Genomic DNA, 24,121 nt, shown 5'->3' on the forward strand with positions numbered 1-24,121 from the left:
TGCATAGTCAAAAAGGGATTTCTTCCTCCTTGCCCCCAAATTTAACTGGACAGTTGTATTATGCTTTGTTTTCTTGCTAGGGTTTTGTATTTGTTAGGGCTTTATCTACAAGCCTCAAGAAGAGATAGGAAAGCAACAGGAGGGGAAAATTGTTCTAGGATTATTTTGTCTGTTTGAAATCTCTTTGAATGACCTAGTCACAAGATCTGGGGAGGACTTTGCTTCCAGGTGAGATTGGTAGGGCCCTTGCCAATATTTGCCTTTCCCTTCACTACGGAGGTAGTTTGCCAGCTGGATTCCTCCTGTCTGTAAATCTCGCCCAACCAGCATTCAGGCATGCAGCTCTCTTGAGTAGGAGAATTTGGGTAGGTGGTTGCTGTTCCCCAGTGATGGCACACAGCTGGACCTGATTAAATCCCAACAAGGTTCAGGTGAGTAAAGTCAGACTAACTGTGAAACACCCAGGTTAAATTGTTGGCCCAATGGCTTCTGCTGGCATTGTGTTTGTGGAGGTTATTTGTGACAGCTGTGAGACAAAAAGTTAAAAAGGATGAAGGAGTGCCCTGGAGAGTTTGTATTTTCCCCTCAAGGTTGGTGAGAACTCGGCTTCCCTCAGCAAATTTAAATACTATGGAATGAAAGGGGTTAAAACATTCACCAGAAATGGGGTTTGTCTGCAGATATCTCCAGCTTCTTTGTAAGTATATTCTTACTAAATAAGATCTGTAAGATGGAATATGGGTTATCATCTTCTAATTTTAATAATTTTCCTTCTTTAATCAGAGGTGTGTGAGATAAATTGGAAAGAACCCTTTTATTGATTCACACTGCTATTTCTGAGTAAATGCTAATGCACAATCATGTTCTTGTGTATTTAGGCTTATTTGGGGGTTGTTAGATGTACAAAGTAATTATGCACTGCTCTTTATTTTTAATTGTGTACCTTTAGTACTTCTTCATTTGTAGACCAAGGTATTTGGACTTAACTTAGTGAAGGGAATACATCCGCAGCAGAGTTTGCTATGCTGAATTTTATTTTAGTAGTATGAAGCATTTTATATTTAAATATTATTTAGTATGGCATAAATAATACTCTTCCATTGGGATAATTATGCCCTATTTGTTTCTCTGCTTCTATTAATTTCTCTAATTTAAGGCAATTAAAAGTAAACTCTGTAAGTAATTTCTAACTTGTGAAAACTACTTTAGACATGATAATACCAGTGAAAATAATTTGAATTCTACCTAAGCAATAATAACAAAGCTGTTGTTAGGTAATGCTGCTGTGTAACCCTTAGTGATGCGTAAACCACAAGATTACAATGCAAGGAAAAGCACATTTTAGAGTAGAGTTACAAAAAATCTGGTTTGAAAGATCACCTTTATACTTCCTATAGGAAGTGGTGATATGTGCAAGTTACTTTGTTCTGTGATTGTATGGTCATGAGCATGCCCACTCAACAACTGATGGGTAATGAGTGATCTGTTGTTTACTGCCTGTATTTTGCTAGAACCAAATAGCCAAAGAAGTCCAAGAAAACTCCCACTATCCCTCAGTGCCAGACAAAATACTGCAGTGCTTTAATAGCATCAGTAAGCTTTCAGAATTTATGTAAGACATTACTGAGATCTATATGCCAGCCATTTTTATTTACATCTTTCTGCCATTTTTCAGCACTGCAATTCAGTGAGCTTGGGCTTCCTTGGTGCTCTTTATTTTGACTCCATTTGCGTTGTCCCTGTCAGGAAATAATTTTGCCACAAGTGATGACTGAACTAATTCTGACTGAAGTTAGGGAAAGAATAATGTGTTTGTCAGATGGCTCTCTTCAGAGGAATTTGCAGCTCTGAGGTAGTGACTTGCTGTGTTATCCCACAATGTTATTGGTAGTATTAATCTGGAGAAAGGAATATCCAGCTGCCTGGATTGTGTCCTTTTAAAGCCTGTCTTCAGTTGAGGCAGATAAAATATGAACTCTGTAGTTGATTTCATTTTTGGTTCTGTAGTATAGGAATTCAGGCTGTATCTCAAGGTAGCAAAAATTGTTTCGTATGGTTTTTATGTGAAGGATCCTGTATGTTTTGTGGTTCCCTAACTGTAAAATTGGCTATAGATTTCATTGAATTTCATTAAAATAGCTTTCACACTCTCTATTTTGTCTTCACATATGTTTAATGTATATGCCTATATACATGCACACAAATATGCATTTGTGCATAGCTATTTCTGGGATAGCTTAAAAGTATGAATTGCATATGAATGGAAAAAATGAATTTTTTTGCATTTGCGGGAGCCTGAAATAATAACTTTGAATACCACAGACAAAATCCTTAGGCTTACATTTTTCTATGCTACAGAATTAGTCATTTCCCCAAATAAGTTATAATCTTCACGCTGCTGTTGAAGACAGCATTTTGCTGCAGCTGCATGCCTTCATCCTTTCTGGTTTTTTATGGGCTTTTTTTTTTTTCTCCTGTGCCTTGAGCAGCTGCATGTCATATTTCTCTGACTGAATTCCAGAATGTAAATAGTTAGTTGCATCTTGTTTGTTCTGGGTCTCAGAGGTGTAGAGCCTCCTCTACAACCAGGCAACTCTGGGTACAACCTGGTGATTGAGTTAACTTTTTGAGTTGTCATTTTCCTTGGGCAAGTTCTCAAAATTCCTAATGTACTTGAGATAGTGCAAGAAACTTTGCCTGCAATAACATATGTCAATTTCTGTCACTGAAATCGTGCAGTTGGGCAAATCTGAGCTGCTCACTCTCAAGTTTCCTTTTTTTTTTTTTTTTTTTTTTTTTGTCTACGTGCATGATGGAGCTATGACTGTTAAGTGCTCCCTTCATGAAGGGTTGGGCAAGTGCCTCAGACTGTGAATTTTGAATTTATTTTTTAATGTCGAAATCCATGTACCAACAATGATGTTACCAATAAACCCACAACCTTTATAGCAAGAAGAATAAACTGCAGCATTTCTAAAGATAGACAGTGTCTTCCAAAACTAGGATTAGGGAAAATCTTCACCTAGGCACCAGCAGTGAGGCCATTATCTCCTCTGAATATTTTAGCAAGTGCTTAGCAAGCTTGCCTGTTCACTGAGGCTGAGAATTTCAGAAAGACAATTCTGAGACTCTCAAATGCTCACAAGAGCTGCTCTCAAGATGTTGAAGCATTTCACTCTGTCACTGCTCAAAAAGTTAAATCTAGATGTTTGATTCTGCAGATTTCTTGACATTTGCATCCACAGAGGGCTTTGTCTCAAAATGTTGGTATCAGTTTCTCCTTCCTTAATGCCCTTTGTTTTTCCTCAAAAAAGGCATTAATCTACATACACGTATATAGTAGTAGGCCATCTGAAAAGTTTTCAAATGTGCTAAACCAACTTCACTAAGCCAGGTTTATCAGTTCTTTTTTGCTTTTCTAAGGTTTGGTTCATCTTAAAAACAAAACATATTCTAGTGTCAAAAAATATTTTTATTTTTCCCTGGGGGACTAGAAATACAAAAATAGTATTGTTAAAAATCATGCATATGGGAACAGGTTCAGTTGCCTCTAAGTTCCTGGGGTTGTACATAAGACTCTTGTCTTGGGAAAGATGGAAATGTCAATACAACAAGCAGAAGACTAATACAGGGTATCAGGATTGCAGATGAATGTGAAAGAGGTGTTGCTTAGTCTGGAACCTTTAAGATGAGACTTGAAAGGGCTATGAGGATGGTTGGGTTTGATGGATGATGATTCCAAGTATATGACAGTGGCTTGATAGCTGGTGTAGCAGTTGGATTATGAAGGGACCAGAGAGTAAGACAGACAATGAAGAGTTTACAATTGTAGTAAACTTAGACTTGGGATCAAGAAAAAAAATTATTATGCTCCAAGTGGGTGAATCGGGAGAAAAGTATGCAGTAAAAGGACTAAAAGAACCTGACATTTACAAAGCAGGATGGAAAAGGATTTGTGGTCAGCAGTAGTGTTCTGACATGTAGGGAAAGCTGCTAATCTAGAAGATATCCAGACTATAGCAGCATTAAGAGAGGATCAGATTATAGGCAGAAATGAATGCCAGTGCAGCTAGAAATGCAGAGACTCTTTAAAATTTCCATTCATTCCTTCATTGTCTCCTGGACAAGCTGCCGAAACAAAATAGAAAAAAAAATTGAATTCCAGTTAATTCAACTCCATACCATTGTATCATTTAAAGATAATTTTCATCAGCGTTGTAGGTCAAAGTCTGGGTTACTTGTGTGGAAGCCTTAAAATTGACATAAGAAGGTGCAAGAACAGAAAGCTTCATTGTTCTTGTCATTACTGAGGAGAATATTGTAGGACAGATGTGAGACTGTAACAGATTTGTATTCTGACTCCATGTGAAGGACCTTGGACCTTGTTTCCCAGGAGCTGTACAGGTGTGCTTGGGACCACTCCTAGGCAATGCTGTGATGACCCTTTAAGAGTGTAGATGTAGGCTACGTATTGTACAGGTACATTTGTCTTCACAGTCACAGCTTTATTTCTAAAAACTGCTAGATACATCCTTTTCCTAATAACAGGTGTTCATATACTGGTTTTACTCATCAGGCTTTCTAGTTGTAAAGCTTGGAGCTGATTTGAAGCTGCCCAGTTTTAGTGCTGTGTATCTCTGATAGGGTATTTTTCCCAGCAGCAGTGTTAATTTAGCCTGTCAGGCATTGTGACACACTGCAAGACCGTGCAGGTATTTGTCATGCCTGAAAACTTTATCCCGAGCACTGCAGGTGGGGGCGGAAGTCGCAACAAAGGTAATTACCACATATCTTGATCTTCAGGCAGTGGAGATTGTGGTTAGGAGTGATTTCCCTCGGGGGAGAAGGGGGAGGCAGGAGTCAGCAGTGCTGGCTCGGTGCACTCTGGATGGTTTTTGGCATGGTGAGGAGAGCTGCAGCAGCACAGCACCTGCAATCTGTGAGAGGAAATACAGCCCCCCGCAACGAGGGGAGGTGATGGGAGGGAGAGCATATAAAGAAGGAGATTTTAACCCCAAAGCTTTATAAGAGGTGTGTTATATTTTAGCCTTACGAAGAAAATTTTTATTTAAATGACCGTTTTCCCAGTGCTGTCTGCTGTTGGCTTTCCTAGCTCTGCGTTACAGCCCTGAGCTCCCAATCACCTCAAATGGTACTGTGGGTTTTGCCTGTTGATTGCTACAGTATAAAATCTCTTGTTTGATCTTAGTCTGCATTCAGGGACACCCATATATGTACCCATATCTTAGTATTTTTAGTTATAAGGACCTCTGGAGTTGAAACAAAACCACTGTTGTCAACAACACACTGAAAGGCCTTTGAAAAATTAGCTTTGAAGTCTTAAACTTCTTGCTGCAGGGCTGACTACAGCTGCACTTCTTGATGGCAAGAACGTTTAAGTGAAAGAAGGGGTTTCAAGTAATCTAGTTGGTGCTTTGTATTGCTGAATGTAGAATTTTTTGATGTTATGTTTGAGGTTATGTCCTTTTTCTTTGTGTCTAAAGGAGGTAACTACTTAAACTTTAAATCTTAGCTTAAGATCTCTTGACAGCCCCTAATACTATTTTCTTCCCCAAAGACCTAGACACTAAATGAAAAATTAGCAGGAAAATAATTTGAAAATAATTTTAAAATATTAAAAAGTTATGAACCGCTGTAGTTAAAATGGCTATTTGCTTATCTGTTTACTTTGATGCATTAGTCCTGTAGGAGTCTTTACTGACTGTTTTATTTGAGGAAGTTTTCTAAGCTCCTGTGACTGTTATCGTAAGTGGAGGCCCCAGTGAGACTGCTGCTTAGTGAAAGCATATTTCCCTCCTTTCTCAGGTTTGCATTAGTGATGATGAGTTTCTGGAGCTTTCAGAGCTCTTGCCAGACAGATAAGGCTATCGTGTCTTTGCTGCTGTCGTTCATTATAGTCGCTGCTGCTTGGTGATGTGCCAGGAACAGTTCAGGGATTAGCTGGAGCTGGGCCTGTGGGTACACCTGTGTGTTATGCTAATATCGTGAAAAGAGTGGACTTGGACATGTAATTCACAAGTACATTCAAATGAAATATGTGCAGATCTCACCTGCAAATTACATGGAGGTGTAGGTCTGAAAACTCCTCTGTTGCAAAAGGCTTAAAATTGCATAGTTGGAGAACTGGGCCAGCCTCATCGTGTAGAGAGACAACCTCATCTTTTTGTTCCCATTTCTCTTGCCCACCTGGCCCCTTGTACTGTATACATTGTAGTTTTCCTAGTTCACGTCCTCTGCAGAAACTGTAGGGCTGTGTGTTTCACAGGGAAGCTTCTTCTCTTCTTTGTGCTTGTCTGACTCCAGGTGACCTCTGTGTCTCCTCTAGGACTATCAATGAGACCTGAGCCATGATCGAAGCAGCTGTGTGTTCTGACAGCATCAATGCTCACCCTAGTCTAGGCTGAGACTCCTGTGGGACCCAAGGCTATCAAAATTCAGCATTACAAACGGCTTATCTACATAAAGTATCTGGAAGGGAGAGCAAACAATAACCACTGAATGGCATAGCGATAGCTTATTACCCTGATAAATTGGAAGGCTTGCAAGTAAAAAGTCCTTGGGTAATTTTACAGGAGGGAACAAACATAAATTACTGCAGCCTTCAATAACTGTAACTTCTGCCTCGGAGTTTCAATGGAATATTTCATCCACTTTCCCCTGATACCTTACTCTACGAAATTAGAAGCATTATTTATTAAGATGGTTGTCAGAGAGTCTAAAATAGGGGAATAATGTACTGCAGTTCCTTGTAGGCTTTTGGACCTCTAGGTCTTTATTCTGACTGAAAAAATTCTACTGTTCCTGAGGCTGCTTATTTTAATAGATTTTGTTGTTGTTGTTGCTATTGTTGTGCAGGGCGAATAGGATACAATCACTTGAAAATGAACCAAAAAATTCATAGCTAATATTTTAGCGGAAGTTAAGCATTTCCAAAGGTTCAAACTTTGGGGAGCTGACACTGTCTCTCCAAGAGCCCAGATCTTTTCCTCAGGATCAGCTTTTGTTCTCAAAGAAGATGAGTCAAACCCTGCGAACTGGCTTTACAGAACTCTGAGCTCTAGGAATTCTGCTGTCGTGGACTTTTTTGCAGAGCTTTTTATTTCCCAGGCAAAACCTCATTTGCATTATGGCATTGTTATGTGTTTTCCTTTGATCTCCTACTTTGGATTTCTAAGATTGAGTGCTATTTTTTTTTTTTTTTTTTTTTTTTTACTTGCAAATTTGCATTGCCCCAGGATATGAGAGGTCTGTTTGAACTCATTTAATTGGCCAATGATGTGAAAAATGATTGTTTTCTGTATTGAAAATGAGCTCAAATAACCCCTTCATGGAGTCCTTATAACCTACTGTAACTTTCCATGCATTTTTACTGACTCAGATTTATCTTGACTGGAAGGAGAAGGAACTCTTCTAATCTTTTCTGTGTTTGCAGCCATGACTTTTGGGTTTACGAGGCATCACCATAAAAATATAGGAAAATCAAAAGATAATTAACCATGCTTTTCAGAGTTCTTATTTCAGTGAAAAAGATACAATTCCAATTTAATCAAAGGAGATAATCTGAATAGATATGATGTGCCTAAGAATAAAATGGAGTTTGCTTTTTAAGCTTGCTTTTGTGCTGGTTTGCATTGTAATTTTGAAGCGGTTACCTTTTATTTACACTGAGGCTATATTTTATATGGTGCCTTTGGACAAGAAGAAAGAAATTCCTTTTTATTCTTTGAAAAGCCTGAATGTAAGAATCTAACCTGTAGTGTATAAGACCACCATGACTGGTCTTAAAAAATAAGATGCCTTTTTAAGATATTTTTGTTAGCATTTGTGGCATCTTAAAATTGTTCATTAATTTTTAGAATGTTAAGAGGAAACTACAAGTATATAAATTAAACTTGACGTTTCATACTGAAATCATAAATACATTGTATCATGGACTGTTTCTTCTATCAACTTCATCAACACTTGTGGGTTCTCTTGCCTTTTCTTTTGTCTTTCCCCACTGCAGAATCCTTGCCTTTGACATTTTACTCTGTTCACAATTGCCAAGCCCTGCAGCCAGAGGCTGCACCTGTCCTTTGAGTCCTATTTAAGAGGAACTTGTTCTCTGCCTTGTAGGTGGGAGGGTGTATCTTGAGATTAAGGAAAAGATGGAAATTTACTTGGCTGCCATGCTGTTCAGAATCATTAGCTCCAGCTTTGCTTTTTCTTCCCACTGTTTCTCCGCTCGAAACTTAAACCATGTACTAGAAATAAGGTTGGTTTTTATATATGTATAAATTTTATTTTAATAATATTCAGGTAGAGCTGGTCTGTATGATTCTTAAGTGGTTTAACCTATGTACTCAGAGAAGGCTGAATGGGTAATATTTGCTGTTGGATCTTGCAGAAGTTCTTTAATTGGAGTTACTGCAGACTGAAACTTGTAATTGCTAAGTGAGAGGAATCTTGTAATGGCACAGATGGCTACATGTGTTATGGTACACCTGCTGTCTTGTTTTCTTTGTGACTACTCTGCCTTTGAGGTTTTGTTTTGTTGTTGAAAATAATAGTTAATTTTATTTCCTACTCTTCAATGCAGTTGCTGAATTATAGTAGTTTTGTTCAGTTGGAAAAGAACTGTGATAATTTTTCATCATGTAGGTTTAAATTTCTGTCAGGCATGTTAAATGAGCAAAATGGCAATGAACAAGTCTGAGGAAGAAACTTATTCTTAACTCCTGAAATACATAGGGAACTTATGCTATTTCGCCCTGTAGCGTAGAGCTAAATTAAGATAAGAGGGGTGGCCAATGTTTGTTGTTCTAATTTTTGCCTTCTAAAACTTATCAAAGTAATACCTGTGCATGTATTTGGTCAGTTGTAGGGCTCTTGGTGGTCTGTGTTCTGCTAGTGAGGTGTGGTTGCTGCCTGGCTGCCCTGCCAAAGCACACATCAAAGATGTTATTTTTGAGGGGTTTGCAAAGTGCTCAGCAGACATTCTGTATAGCAGAATTAACTTGTCATGCTTGGGCTTTCTGAAGTGAAATTCCAGACTGAAACTGAGACTGTCACTTGCATCTCATCACAGATAGTGCAAGAAAGTAATTACAAAGACAGACAAGCAGACAGACTGCGTTCCAGGCATTTTATGCTGTCTGCCTCTATTTTAGGGTGAACATGCACCACAGAGAGAAGCATCCAGATTGGGAGGGATGTATGCAATGCCCTGTCTCATTTTTATTTTCTTTGGAGGAAGAAAATCCAGGCCTATAGATTCAGGTTATCAAATTACCATCTTTCATGTTCCACTTCTCAGTTTATTGAAGAATACTCCAGAAAGCAAGCACAAGGACCGTTGTGGTTTTGCTGTTTTTTGGTTTTTTTTTCTGTATATGATTTATGTTTGAAACAATCTAAAATAAATGGCTGCAAAAGATATACAGCAAGTTAGTCCTCAAGCTGTTCTAAGGTTGGCCTCCTTGCAAATGCTTACAGCCTGTGAGCTATCCCATATATCCAGAAACAGATGTAGCAAACCTTTTGCATGTTAATCCCCAGTAAAACTTCTTAGCCTTTCATTTTAATAGGAGATTTCTGTACTGTTCAAGCATCTTTAACACCATAGGTAATATGTTTCTATTAAATGTATCTGTTTGTGTTCTGAATCTATAGAGTATTAATTAATCTGAACATATTTTCTTTTTTTTTTTTGTAAGTGCTGTATTTTTCCCCATTGTAACACATAAAGTACCTTATTAAAATCTAGAGCTGAACATAAATAAGACATCAAATTTGACTTAAAGTTGATAAAAGCCAGCAAAATACTGCTTGCTTTCATATTTGTCCTTTGTTAAAGGGGAAAAAGAATAAAAGAGCTATCACAGGATACCAGTTCAATGCAAGCTCCTGGTGTGGACAGGCTACATTCACACCCTTCTGAGTTCTGGGATAGCTTCTCTTTGCAGTCAAACCCTCAGATCAGTTGACAGGAATGATGTCTCATCAATGTATGTGTGTGTATCTTGATTAAGGTACACGTTGTTGGAGCTGACAGGAATGTCAGGCTCTTTAGAGTCCCAGGAATTCTCTAAGCCTGACAGATATGAGGCTGGTGCTGGCTGAGTACATTGAGATAATTTTTCACAAAAGATGAGTCATTCTTCTTCCTATATGAATTAGTACTTCTTCCAGCATCTGAATTTACCATTCCTCTGTGAGATGACTTTTTTTAATGATTTACAATTCAGAGGTAGAGCTGTATATATTATTCTACCTAACAAATACTTAAATGCAAGAGTATGCAATACTTTTGAGACACTAAAGTCTTACTGTTACCAAGGACATATATTGAGATGCAAATATATCTATTGGAAGAAAGTCTGTTATTTTTCTGTGCAGAGACAGAATAACACTGAAAGCATGACTAAACCTTGGAAAATGTTCTGTAGCTGATGGGAGAGAGTGTTTGTCCTGGTCTTTCTAATTGCTTCATTTAAGTTTTCTTACCCAAACCTTTAAAGAACAGATCCGAATATTTTGTGGTGCTATGAGTTTAGTAAATAAAGATATGGGTTTTTTTTCTTTAAATATAAAGCTGGCATACTGATCAAATCCTGAGTGTGGAAGCAATTTTATAAGGAAGAGATACTTTAAACATATATAACTAGCAGTAGCTGTCACCTTTATGCAGACACTGGTGTGTCAATAAAATGGGTATTTTTTAACTATATCAATTGCATGTTAGGATGTAAACCCACTTTTCTCTCTCAAACTGGTTCCAGTAGTCATTTAGGTCAGACTTGCACTACAAAGTTTTGCTGGCATAGCTGTTGTTACTTTTATTGAATGGTCGATAGCCACTGATTTCCTTTAATCTTTTATTCATAATAATCCTTTTCTTTGTATGGTTGTCAATAAAATAGCCTTTCAAGCCTCCAATAAAATATTCCTTTCTCCTCTCATCTGGAAGTCTGAGATCTACCTGCTGGAGTGGGAATAGATAATAATGAGCTTTGTGAGGGAAGCAGACGTGTGCCTCATGAGAGATTGTCAGGGAAAATTAGATGGACTGGACATGAGGTTTTAAGCACAGGCTGAGCATAATTACAGCCCTCAGACAACACTGAGGAAATGCTTTGACTACTGCATCTTGGGCTGAGAAGGAAAGGGATCTGAAGGATACCAAACCCTCTGGTATTAATGATAATGGAGACAATTTTCATAATACTTGGAGAGTAATTGGTGAAACTGCGTATTTTGGTAGGAACAATGCTTGTGAGTTAAAGAGTCATGTAACAGTTCAGTTGTGTCAGTACCAAGTAAAGTTTAATATTTATTAGTTCAGTGTAAATTTTCTGCCAACACTGATTTTGATTACAGGCATTAGAACTGGGTGTTGCCCTGGCATAGATAGAATCCTTCTGTATGTGTGTTTTTGTATGTCTTTTGCTGCATCTGGTCCTTAGTTAAAGCAGCACAAAAAGCTGTGTGGACAAGCCAGAAATGAAAAATAAGTATAAATAAGCATCAACAAAAAATTATTTCAAAATGCAACTTGTTGTTCTTCCTGCACCTACTTGCATTAACCTGATCCATGAGCAGCGAAGGGTTAAACAAGCAGAAAGTGGCAAATTATTTTAGTCTCTTCAGTCCTTCTACTTTAGCGGAACAAGGGAATAAATATGGGCTGTGTTTTGCACTTCTTTCAGTCTAACTTCTAATCAAGGATCTACTTTTTTCTTTTGCAATGGATAACATGGGGCTTAAGAGACTTCATTTAAGAGGGGCATGTGCATTAATCCAGGGCTTTATCTCCTCTTAGGTTGTCAAATATATAGATCCTTAATAATACCTCCTCTTTAGCATCTCACTGATGTCTTGATCTGTTTCCAGCATGAAAATTTAAGCTGTAAGCTGTCTCTTAGTGGTTAGATCTTATTTAGGATCTCAACATTACTATGATTGCTCATGTTCAGGAAAGGAAAATTCAAAATTGCTTTGCAGGAAAATGGGGTCTCCATGTTAAAAGTGGAGTATAACCTGTGCTGTTGCAGACAGATGGAAACTGGCCAACACAGCTCTTAATTTATCAGAATCAGAAAGGCGAGGTACTTGGGTTTTGAGTGCTATGGAGTTTGTAATGTTATAGGAATCATAAGCAATTAGAATTCAATTAGTTCCTTCTAATGTCTGATATCTTGTGGCACTGATCCAGACAAGAGCTAGTCCTTAGACTAGTGCAATTTTTCTTTCTGTCTGAACGTGCTTAGTTCAATGTTGTGGTGTGTGGGATTTTGTTCCTTTCTGTGTCAAGATTTATCTGACACCAAACAGATATGCAGCCCTGTAGATGAGCAGTCTCTGCTTTGTGCCAGGGAGAAGACAGCCCTACAGGTGCCTTAGCAGCAACGTCACAGCCCAGGCATGATGCAGAGCTTATGGAATGACTTCTGTGCTCTCCAGCTACCAGCAGGGAGGGAACTGGCAAGTAAAGAAAGTGCATGCGATGCCCTCCACAGCCAGCCTGCTGCTCAGGTGCTATGTTAGTGACAGACAGAAAGCAAGTATCTGGACAGAGAGATGGACTTGTCCGCTTGGGCAATAGTGGGCCTTGCTAACCGTGTCCCTGTTCATCAGTAACTTCTAAGGGCCATAATATATGGAACAATGAAAGTGCAACCCAAAGTGTTCAACCTACACAGAGACCCTATAATTTTCTCCATTAGATGAAGGCTAAATTTTGGTGTGCTGGTGTCAAAGTAAGAGTGTTTCCAGGAAGGAAGTTGTTGAGGTGATACTCCCAGTAAGACTGAACAGAACTGTTAGAGATTCTGAATGCACTGAAAGGAAAAAAAAGTGTGGGGGGAGCAGCTAAAAGGAGTTCAGGGAATGACACAGGAAACTAGAGATTTTGAAAAATGAATCAAAATATTCTTTCCCAGTCTCTTCTGGGATACTTCCAATGCTTTGTCAGGGGAGATAAAAACTCTGTTGACCCTGCAATTTAAAGTGTCTGAGTGAATGTGGAAGCCAAATCACAGAGCTCTCTGTAAGAGCAAGACAGATTGATGAGGTGCTCTGTAACCTGGCTGTCATGGCCCAGGAAATGAAGGAGACATGGAAGCTTCTGGTCAGCTTGGACAATGCTAAGATAAGATACTGTAAGTAGTGCAGGAATTAAATAATTAACTTGCAAACAAAGAAAAAGGTTTTGGACTGCCTTCTGCATAAGATGAGCTGAATATCCAAAGGGCTTAAGTAAGCAAGGGTGTAAAATAAGAGCAGGCTGGGAAAATATCCTATGTGCAGAAGGCAGAGCTAAGAAATTGGATTGCCTCAGTTTATATGACTTTATCTTTGAAGAGAGATCTCCTTATGATGATTATTTTGCTGTAATGGACAAAAAAAGGAGCTTTGGTAGACAACTTAAGTGACCCACCTCTGAGGATGCCACGGAGTTTACCCGCAGGAAAAGAAATCTCGTTATCCAATGCTCAAACAAGTCTGTAATATGCGCCTTAGAACTACTCATCCATCACTGTTGGCCAAGCGACAGTTGAGAACTAGAAAGAGAGAAAAAAGAAACTTCATTTGGGCTGTTAAAGGTATGAAATGATATTTTCTCCTTACCTAGCCAAAAGCCCATAAGGCATTCTAAATTGGTAGCATGCCAATTTCTTGTTCATTGGAATTTGAGGCTGAAGATGAAAAGCCCCAGCATAAGACAAAGCAAATTCTAGTGAGAATACAAAAGAAGAGTGTTTTGTCTGCATGAATACTGATGTGATATGGCCTTGCTTGAGAAAGTCTGAAAGTCAGTGTTCTCTAGTATCTGGGCTAAAAGAGTATTTTCTGAAACCATTGGAAATTCTGCCAAAAGTAGTCAAAAATATTGTAACACTGCCTCAGGTGTTCTGTTGTTTAAATTCGTCATTGCACTTGATACTCTGATTTACAAATGTTTAATTCTAAGTAGGTAAAAAAAGAGACTAAAATCTCAGCCATTCTAGCTCTTTCCTCACTTCAGCAGAGAAATAAAAGGATGTGAATCTGTTAACTTCTGTTTCTATTGATGACATGCTCAACAGTCAGCAGTGTGCCGGACGATAATCTCTTGTACGGTCTCCACTTCTGAGAGTAACAGAAGAAGAGTGTGACTTTGCAAATAAAAAAAAGCCCTGGCTAATTCAGGTATTGAGTGTTGAAAGGTAAAGACTGAAGAATGTTGCAGTGTTGGTCAAGAGCCAAAGCTTGAAACCTTGTCCAGGTTTCCTCTGATCTCTCACCAGGCAAATGAGATGCATGAATATGACTTCCCTATTAATCAGATTTTTAAAAAAGACCTGATTATCTTGGTTGCAGTGATGGGTCGAAGGTGACTGCAGGCTTTTGCACTGCACCTGATATGTAAAGCCTTTGATACAGTATAGAGCTGCAAGGAACGTGCCCACTTAAGCACACGGTAAGAAATTAGCTTGGAAAGAGCCCGACATATGAGCTTTCATTCCATAATTGTTCTGCTGAATGCATGCCAACCTAGCAAAACACCTTCTCTAGAGTTCAGTTTCCATTTGGGATCAGGCTGAAGGCTGCTTTCAGTTCTCTGATGAGATTGGTAGTGTTAGCTTGCACAAGGAAGTGCTGGAAGCTTGGTCTGTTCCAGTGATTTGGAGAAGGAAGGGAACCGTGTGGGGGAGGAAGCTGGAAGGTGTTGCAGAGTATGAGGACTCCCTGATTCATTGTGCATAATGTCAAAGCTGAAAAAGCCTTTGAGATAATTCAGCAGCTTAAACGGCTCATGCAAGTTTGGGTTGATAGCATGAGCACCTTGTACACTGCTGGTAGGGTGCCTGTCGGCTTCTGTGGTTTTAGAGCAAGAAGTAAGTAACATTTGATGAATTTTGACGCAATATGTGTGGTTTATTCACTAAGCTTTCCATTTCCAGAGGTCTTGCAAAAGGTCCTGTGAATGTACTCTGCTAACTGAGTTAGTTGTGAGCTAGAATTGCAAAGCAGGGGATGAAACTGCATTATGTAGGAGCAGGCGCTAGGAAGCAATTGTGGACTTCATTCAAGATGAATTCAAGTGCGTGGACATCCTTCCTAAAAGCTCAATGGAAGAGACAGATCACATTATTGAATAAGATGGCTAAAACCTCAAAAGTCTTTGCCTGGGATCCTCTGTTGTGAATGCTTACGTGGGAGGAGTGGAAACTTAGTTTGAGGAGAAGAAAACAGACTTCAGGACAGGCTAGCTGTAGCTGTGGTTGTCCGTGGTAAGTTAGGCACAGAAGGTAACCAGAAAGCAGAAAAAGTGAACTGAACATCAATGCATATTTAATCACTGGGACACTCATCTCCTTCCCTTGTTTAAAACTGCTCTTATTTCATGCTTGAATTTGAAAAGTCTTCATAGGTTTGGGTTTTATTTAAATATATATAACGAAGTGGAACTAAGTTAGATATGTTTCTGAAGATGTCTGAGAAATACATACATTTTACTGAAAACGAAATAACTGAAACAAATCCAACAGTTGAAAGTACGATTTGAGAGCAAAATTGGAAGTATCCAGAAAAGCTTTTATCATATGAAGGCAGCCACCTAGCAAAACATTTGGATTTTGTAGAAAACATCAGTAATTAAGAAAGTGTTTGTAAAAGTTTAATCTCACCTCAAAGGAAACATTTACATAATATATTTTTCCAGGTATAACAGTGGAAGTGCACAATGTTGCTTAGCATTTTGGGAATGATCTTTACTTCTGTAAAGTGCTGATTGGACTTATCAGTCAGTACTCAGATTTTATACTTGAACTGTCTTTATAAGAGTGTTTAAAACAAAAGAAATATTCCTTTCTCCTCTCATCAGTAACCTTCAGGCATGTAGGCTGGATCTTAAATTCTGTGCTACTGCTGTGTCTTTATCATTGTTTACAAAGCAGCTATTTTAGCAGCATATATAGACCTTAGCTAAGGTAATTTATTCCCTGAAGAATTTACATTTTCACAGGTGTTAATATGATGTGTCCTTCTTTCCACATAATTTTTGTACATACATTAGTGGAATAACAGTATATATGTTATTTGGCAATTGTTCTGTTAGATCTACAGTGGACTACTTTTATTTCTATATTTATTAATATTGAATTGAGATTTTCTTGGGAGAGTTCTGACTTAAACTGAAAGACAAAAGGAGGATTTACACTTTATTTTCCAGAGGAAGGAAAGGGATGGAAGTAAATAAATGCAGGCAGGGCCAAGCCTAGGAGCTCAGAAGGACAAGTCAGCCTTTTGCCGTTCTGGATTCACCCTAATGCTGTTTCTACTCTCCTGCCAGCTCTGACAGCCTTTTTTGCTACTAGATGTGCATGTGGCTGCTAGCTGGAGCACATTGAAAGAGTTCTGAGCCTCACAAGCCCTCATCCACAGTGATCAGGCAAGTTGTGCTGACTTGCTGTTTCTTTCTTGTTACTTTTCCAGAAAAATAATTTGTAATGTAACTTTGCCTGTACTTAGGGGCAGAATGACCAGCTGGTGCTATACATTCACAAATGGGAATGAGAAGCTCGCTTATAAATGAGCAGGAGGGGGGCTCATGCACAGGAAAAGGAGTCTCCTAAAGTGCTGTTTGGGTATTAGGGGAGAGAGAGAGAGGGGGAAGTTATGGATTGCAGCTGTAGAGCCTATAGTGCCTGCTCTGTAAAATGCCTACATTGCTGGCCTCTGAGCTCACAGTACAGCTGGCATGCTATCAAATATCCCAAAGGGGATTAGCAGTGGGATTTTAGTAAAAGCCTGTCTGTAAAATAACTAGTGCACTTTCAAAAATAAAAATGTGTCCAACACAAAGTAGAGGGGAAGAACCAAACAAACCCTCAATTGTGCAAGTCCTATTTCAGTTATGTACGTGTTTTTGCAGAACAAAGAACAAATATTGGGTTTTGCTGATGCAAATGTTGCTCCTGGAGATGGGTCACAGCTCTCCGTCTTATACTCGAATTAGCTTTTCACTTTTGTGGCCTTAGTTTTAATTTTCTTCTTTTTTTTCCTCTTGTAATCGCTTTTTGCATAGCTTTGGCCCCTCCCTTTTCCCTTCACCCCCGACGTGTTGATCTAACTTCTAAAGGCTTTGAGGGGTATATATCCGGGAAGTCCTTTCGCCTTGATCCTTGCTGCTGGAAGCGCGTTTCCGCGCGGCAGCGGTGCGTTCCGCCTGGCGTTGTGGTTACCATGGAAACAGGCCGCGGCCTGCGGAAAGCCGCCGACCAGACCGGGAAGAGGGGATAGGCCTTTCAGTTCCTAAAATAGAATAGTAGCGTAGGACTGAGAACAGATATCACTCTAATGGTCCAGGACACACACTGATCCAAGTATGCGTTCTGGTGGTGCTGTAGAGTTTGATATTTTAATAGGGGAAGATCTTGGTCTCTTTTGCATTGTGCGGGCTTGTGCAAGAGCCTCTTTTGGCCTGGTGAACAAGATCGAATTCAGTTTGCTTCAGTTCTGAGACAAAATCCAATTTTTCCTTTGAAAGTAGGCGATCCTAAGTATCCTGCAGCTTTAGGGTGTGGGTGATTGGTTTTGAGCTGGGTGCTGTGAGCGTTGAGCGCAGGTATTCTGCGCGGGTGGCATTAATAGCGGCGGTGTAAGTGACCACAGCGTGTGGGTTGAAGACACGGGCTGAGGGGAGCTGCAGCCTGGCAAACCCGCAGCTGGGGAGTGGAACCGCAACTCACACACCCGAGCCCAGGCTCAGCAATCCGTGCTGCTCCTGGCTGTGGGTGGGATCCTGGGTGGCGCTGGAGTGATACCTCTGCGTGCCCAGAACCCCGAGGAGCTGGAAGCTTGAGTCATTTTCCTTCTGTCTCTTGTCTTGCTCTCGGCTTCGTGTTTCTCCAGTGGTAAGAAGTTACTGGGAAAAGGCCGGCTTTGGATTTATTAAAGGCTCAGTTTGGTAACTTCAAGATTTAGCAGGAGACAGATTTTAGTTAGTTATTTAAATTATTTTGCCCAGAATTTTGTGGATGCCCATTTAGCAGGAGGTTTAGTGAACAAAATACTCTAGTTACTTCACTGATTTCTTGATTGAAGGTGATAAAGGGTGTCCTGGGCTATGTTACAGGCAGCCATGGGCAGGCACAGCTTGCTCTTGAAGCCAACCAGAAGTTGTGACAGCACCACTATGGTCCTGAGCTAAGGCTGATGCTGAAATTTTCGGAGGGCTAGTTAATTCAGAGCTATTGTGAGGCACTTACTGCAGCCACATGGCTTTGGCCACTGCAAAATTAGGACAGAACTGCTGAGTCTGCTGATTTGTCTCTCTGACAGTGTGTGGTGCTGCTTTTTTCCCAAGCCAGGCAGCTGTTCACTGGCAACTGGAGTAAGAGCACTGTGCTTGCCGTTCCCACCAGCTGCTGAGCAGTTGTCAAGGGGAAGCTGACTTCTGTTAACACTCCTGACTGCATCTGGATAGGGGTGGTTTTGGACCCACTGCCAGTTCTTTGTAACTGCTGCTGCTAGATCCTGATCTCATTCATAGCTGAGAGTCTGAAACTGTGCATTGATTTCATCATGCTTGCTTTTCACCTCATGGCATTATGAGTGAGGCAAGACCGACTTCCCCCTCCTCCCTCATTCTATTCAACCTTACTGAAGTCTTCAATATCATTACTATGGTTCTGACACAATACAGAAAATTTCCAGCATCCCGAATACAGTGATTATGAAACCCCACCATTTTAATACATTTAATCCATTTTGGAAGACTGTGCAACTTAACTTGAAAGAGAACTTTCTCAGCTATCAGGTGAAAAAAAATGCCACCAATTTATTAACAAAGGAAAGTTTACAGGTGAGATGAGATTACTCTGGTGACACATCTGTATTGTCAGTATTCGCTTTTCTGGTTCCTTATGAAGACAAGAGAATGTACTAAATTCAACTTGCTGTGTAGATTGTATTGTTTAAGCAGCTTCATTTGAGAAGAGAGGGCTTGTGACAGTTTTGGATGCCAATAAGCAGGTTTTTTTCTTCCTAATATGAATCCATTTTCAATACTCCTTATGAGAGACTCCACACTTTATAGTAATAGATTTTTATTTCTAGTAGTGCTCATGTGATGAGAGAATAGCAAAACCCCCTGCAATTCTTTTCGGCATGCATGGTTGAATACAAAGGGCATAGATATATAGATGCACACATTACATGTGTTAGTGGAAAATACTAAGTGGTCAAAGGCAAGCTGCAAAGCATTTTATATGTAATAATTAACCCTTTGGAGAGAAGTACAATATGTAATGTGTTTATATTACATGGTGTGAAAACTGAGAACATCTCCTGAACCATAGCTGCAATATAATATAATATAATGCTTTTTGTTTATAACATCTTTTCTTTCGTAGAATCATTGATTGGGTAAACCACCTTTAAAACAAGCAACCAATGAAAACTCAAAGCCCACTTCTTTAGCTCCCTGCCTCCCCACTCTAGAAATTCAATATTCAGTTTCAGCAAGTAACACAACATGATACCTTTCACACCCTCCTCAGCATGTAGATGCTGTGCAATTGTTAGTAACATATTGTGGCAGTATGAAGTGCAAATCTGGGACTGCACTCATCGAAGCAACTTGCTTATTTTAAAAGTTGTTCTGGTGGTGGCATTGGTGTTTCTCCATCTGCAGAAGTCTTTGTATTTTTCATGTGTATGAACTGTACTTAACTGCACAGAGAATTTAATCCTGAGTTTGAAGTTTTGGATGCAACTAAAAATGTATATATAAATAACAATAAATAGAAAAGATGTATGAGAAATTAGAAGACAGTATTGGAACTAGGGAAAAGAATTGGGACAAGTTGGTTTTTATACCAGACCTTTTCTCCAGACAAACACGATGCATGCAGTTTATCCATTCAGCAGCCCAATTGGTTACATTAGTTTCAGCTGCAATGGGAAAATTAAAAAGAATCAAAAAAAATTGCACAGCGGATTGGAAAAAGATAATGGGAGCAGAGTGAGGCCTGAGCTGCAGAAAGAATTGTGGTGGAAAGCTATGGTTAGATATTTTCACATGACAAGCTTGAAAAAAGAAACAGATGCCAAATTTGCAGCAAGATGTCGAAAGAAGTGCTAGGGTAAGGAAAATCCTCTCTTGGGAATATTCCCAACAAAAAAACCCCCCATCTGGCCCGGGATTAGAAATCTGGACAATTTCACCTGCATTATCTTCAAACATTTATTATTTATTCTCGTGGTGGTTTGATGATCTCCAGCTTCCCTGATCACTTTTCTTTTCATAATGAGCCATTTTTCATGTATTTCTCCTCCCTGTGGCTTTTTAAAAACTTTAAATATACTCGTCTCTCATTGCTACATTGTCTTTAATCAGCATCTTTGTATAGTGAAATTCAGAGTCTACATGGTCTAAGTTCATCAGAAATAGTAATACTATTTCACACCTTTTCACACTGCCTGGCACCTCTTTTAAATATATTTAGTGCTTTATTTTTTTAATCATTATTTTAAAAGTATCGATTTACATGATTTTATTTCTAAAAGCTTTATAAAAACACTTTTAACTAGAAAAATTTTCTTCATGTCTAGTGGATATGTCTCTGATACTGCGTTTGAAGCCTGGGACTTCTCATGCAAGCCAGCCAAAATACAACTACTTTTATTTCTTTATTCTGGTATTTTGACAAACTTTATATCTGCTAGCTTCATGCCATGAAATCAGTTTTCTGTGTCTGTGTGAATTGTGTAAGTTTTCACTGGAGATAAAAAATGCTTCTATTTTTATTGGCTTACTGTCTTTGAGATTTTTACCTCTTTCCAGCCTCAGGTAGATATATATGCTACATCCCATTCAAATAATGGTGATAGCAGAAAAAGAGAGGAGCAGAAGTCTGCAGTTTCTGTTGCATAAAGCCTTCTCCAGAAATGATGAGAGAAGCAGAAGCTTCCATAGTCTGAGTGCAGGAGCTGGCTGTCCTCAAGTCCGTCCCATACTGGTCCATGTCTGAGATGTTTTTCATGTGAGAGCTCCATTGCATTCCACATAGGTAACCCAAATAAAAATCGTGAACACTTCACCTAAACGGGAAAAATATCACTTACGAGGGAAGAGTTTATCTGCTGGTTTCCACTTGTAGCAGCTTTTTAGAGTGATCCTTACTGTGTGTAATTCTGGAACAGATACTGATAGAGCGTGACTTCATGTGGGTGCAGTATGAATATGTTTATTCTTGGAGTTGCAGTGGCATGAAGATACTATTTATATATTTTTTTTTTCTTTTTCCCCTGAAAACACTGGAAAGGGCAAAGCTTTCTGCTGCATCATGTTTGCAATGGTGAAGTGGGCAGAATTCAGTTTACCCACGTAGCCTGAGAAAAATTGGGGAAATGCGCCATCTATAGCCACACCTGCAGTACTTCTTTTTCTGCGGCTGTGAGCTGCTTTTTCTGTCTTTTCTACAAATCTGTTGATGAAAACTTTGGCAAGAAATGCTACCTACCTTTTAGTACCAATGAAGGGCAGTGAATATTTTTATTATTTTTATGTTGTCTTTTTTTTTTTTTTTACAAAAACCCCTCCAGCCTAATGGTAAGGAAAAATAATTCTTTGGAGAATGAAATCCCTCCAAATTTGGTGTCAAAGGAGAAAATGTGTTCCTTTGTTTATCTTTCCTGTGTTTCTCCGCGGCTTGACAAGATCTCCCAGGATGTGGTATCAAGTGTCTTTAGGAAATTATCTGTACTCTTTAGTGGCAGACCTTGTGCAAAGAAGCAGCTCATCCAGCTGCTCCCGGGGTGCAAGAAGGAAGAGGGCACATTTGAAGGGAGCGCTGGATTTTGAGAGCAAACCCTGAGGCAGTTGTAGCAACCTGGAAATCAGGGCTGTGCAGGTCTGAAGTGTCCATGTGGCTCAGCCACTGAGGTGTGGGAGCAGAAAATGTAATGTGGTCAGCATTTGTCTCTTCCGACCTTTTGGGAAACAAAGATGGAAACAGCACACGTAATGATAATAATTTATAACCATTAGCAAAAATCATTCCAGGTGATAGTTTAGCCTCTTTTGAACCTTGTTGAATAGTGATAATTATTATAATGATATATTCTTGATCTTTTCCTTTTACTGTTTTTTAGAAATTAAGTGATAAACAAATTGAAACTGCTGCAATAGTTCTCACTGTTACCCCAGACAGTAACATAAGCACAACAAAATCTCCGCTGAAAATAAATTTGCAGTTAGGTATTGCTTTATTCATAGAGAAACAGATTTCAACTTAAAATTATTCTCAATATTTTTGTTGATCTAACACTTTGGACTTATGGTACTGTATGTGATCATAATGATCCCAGTTTAATCTGTTTAAGTTCCCTTGCAATTTCAGAGGTAAACAATAGTGGGGAGTTGGAGATCTAAAGTTTGAAATCTTGTACTTAGGATGGCAACAGTCACCAGCACTCTTATAACAACTTTGATTAGAATATCCTCTTCTTTCAAGTAAGTTGGCCAACAATGGAAAAAATGTAGGAAGGAACCATTTGCTACAATTATTAATCTCATGTATCCTGTTTCCCTTAGTTTCTTCTTTTATTTTTCTGTAGTAAGATTCTTACAATGTAGTCCCTCAAGGTGAGTGTTATCTGATGTTTAAAAATCAGTTTTACATTTGTTGTTTTTGATAGCTGTCATTTACTAAATGATTTTTTGCTACTCTTCTGAAGTTAGATTTTGCTGTAGCTAAAAATGTCCTTGTAGCCCAATGAACTAACAAGAGAACAATTTCTAAAGAAGGACAAATTGTGCGTTAGTTTTGTTAAATCCTTGTCTCTGAAAGAGAAGTGAATTCAAGTGATGCTGAGAGACCTTCCCATGGGACATAAGTTTTTACCACTTTATTTTACACATACCTCTTAAAAAAAAAAAAAAGAATTTAAAGAACATTAACAATACAACAAAGAACATCTAACCTAATTGTTTTAATGAAACTCACGTATGAAACTACTTACTTGAGTAACTATGGTATGCAAATAATTATTGTTCAGTTAGTAACAGGAGAAGAGATGAGGATGTGCATGACACACATTTTTGAAGATTTTTCTAACAGAAACAAGAAGTGAATTTAATTTAATTAATCTATTCTATAAACATTTTGAGAAAGACTTTGGTGTTACCAATGAAATGTAAAGACATCAAAGTATGTATCAAGGTTTAGTAATTGTCAGTGAAATAGAGAACAATATGAGAAAAAATTCCTGACTTAAGTGTGTAAGGGAGTCTTAAGGAATTTATTCCAGGTTCACTGATATTCTATATTCCCATAAGTGATCTGGAAAAAGGGAATGACCAAGGTTGTCAAGTTTGTACTCTATATACTGCTTTATACAAAGTAGCAGAAATGAAATGTAGTTACAAAGAGCTGTAGAAAGTCTTCATGACAGTGCATGATGGAGTGATAAAATGTCATGTGAGATTTAGTGCAGATCCCAAATGCATTTGAGATCCAGTCTTAATTTTCTGCATTAAAACTAGTGACGCTGAATTAAGTTTTGCTCAAGAACTTAAAATTTTTAACACTTCATTCTAAACAAATGCTGGCTCAAAGCATAGTAGCAGAAAAAACAGAAAGGCAACTAGAGTATTGGAAGGGGAAACAAACAGTAGAAAAGGAAGGGGAAACAAACAGTAGAAGCTTATGCCCTTGTATAAATGCCACAGTTTGCCTGCAGATTCATTGTTACCTGAAGTTCTGATTACCTTTATTCTGAAAGTGTATTTTAAAATTTAAGTATGTACAAAGAAGGACATCAAGGATGATCACAGATCAGAAAGGACATTGTTTTTAAGGATTCATTAGATAAATTAGGTTTACTCATCTTGAAAAAGTTACAACCAGGATGGAAGTTTATGTAGTGTTGAGTTCCATAGAGCAGGTGAATGGAAGTCACTGTTCATGATTTATGTTTTTCTTCTCAATGCAAAAAACAAGGGTTATTGTGAAATTATCCAGTGAAATGTTCAGAACAAAAGGGTGCAGAGTTATGTGTTCAAAGATCAGAGGGAGTGGCTAAAGCAGAAATTCTGGCTGCTGCATGATGCTTTCCTCTCTCCTGCCTT

The 24,121-nt window shown here is 38.8% G+C and overlaps 1 long non-coding RNA gene across 2 annotated transcripts in view; it reads left to right on the forward strand.

Annotated features, from left to right (window-relative positions):
- The first annotated feature begins 556 nt into the window (after positions 1-556).
- The window catches only part of LOC120753067 (uncharacterized), a 131,406-nt gene continuing 107,841 nt past the window's right edge, over positions 557-24,121 (forward strand). Inside the window, exon 1 of one of the 2 annotated variants that reach the window (XR_009207871.1) lies at positions 557-697. This is a non-coding gene — a long non-coding RNA (uncharacterized LOC120753067). The remainder of the gene's footprint in view (positions 698-24,121) is intronic. The other variant, XR_005700944.2, reaches the window with a different exon arrangement.

The sequence above is a fragment of the Hirundo rustica genome, chromosome 5 (genome assembly GCF_015227805.2).
Source record: "Hirundo rustica isolate bHirRus1 chromosome 5, bHirRus1.pri.v3, whole genome shotgun sequence".
Lineage (NCBI taxonomy): Eukaryota > Metazoa > Chordata > Aves > Passeriformes > Hirundinidae > Hirundo > Hirundo rustica.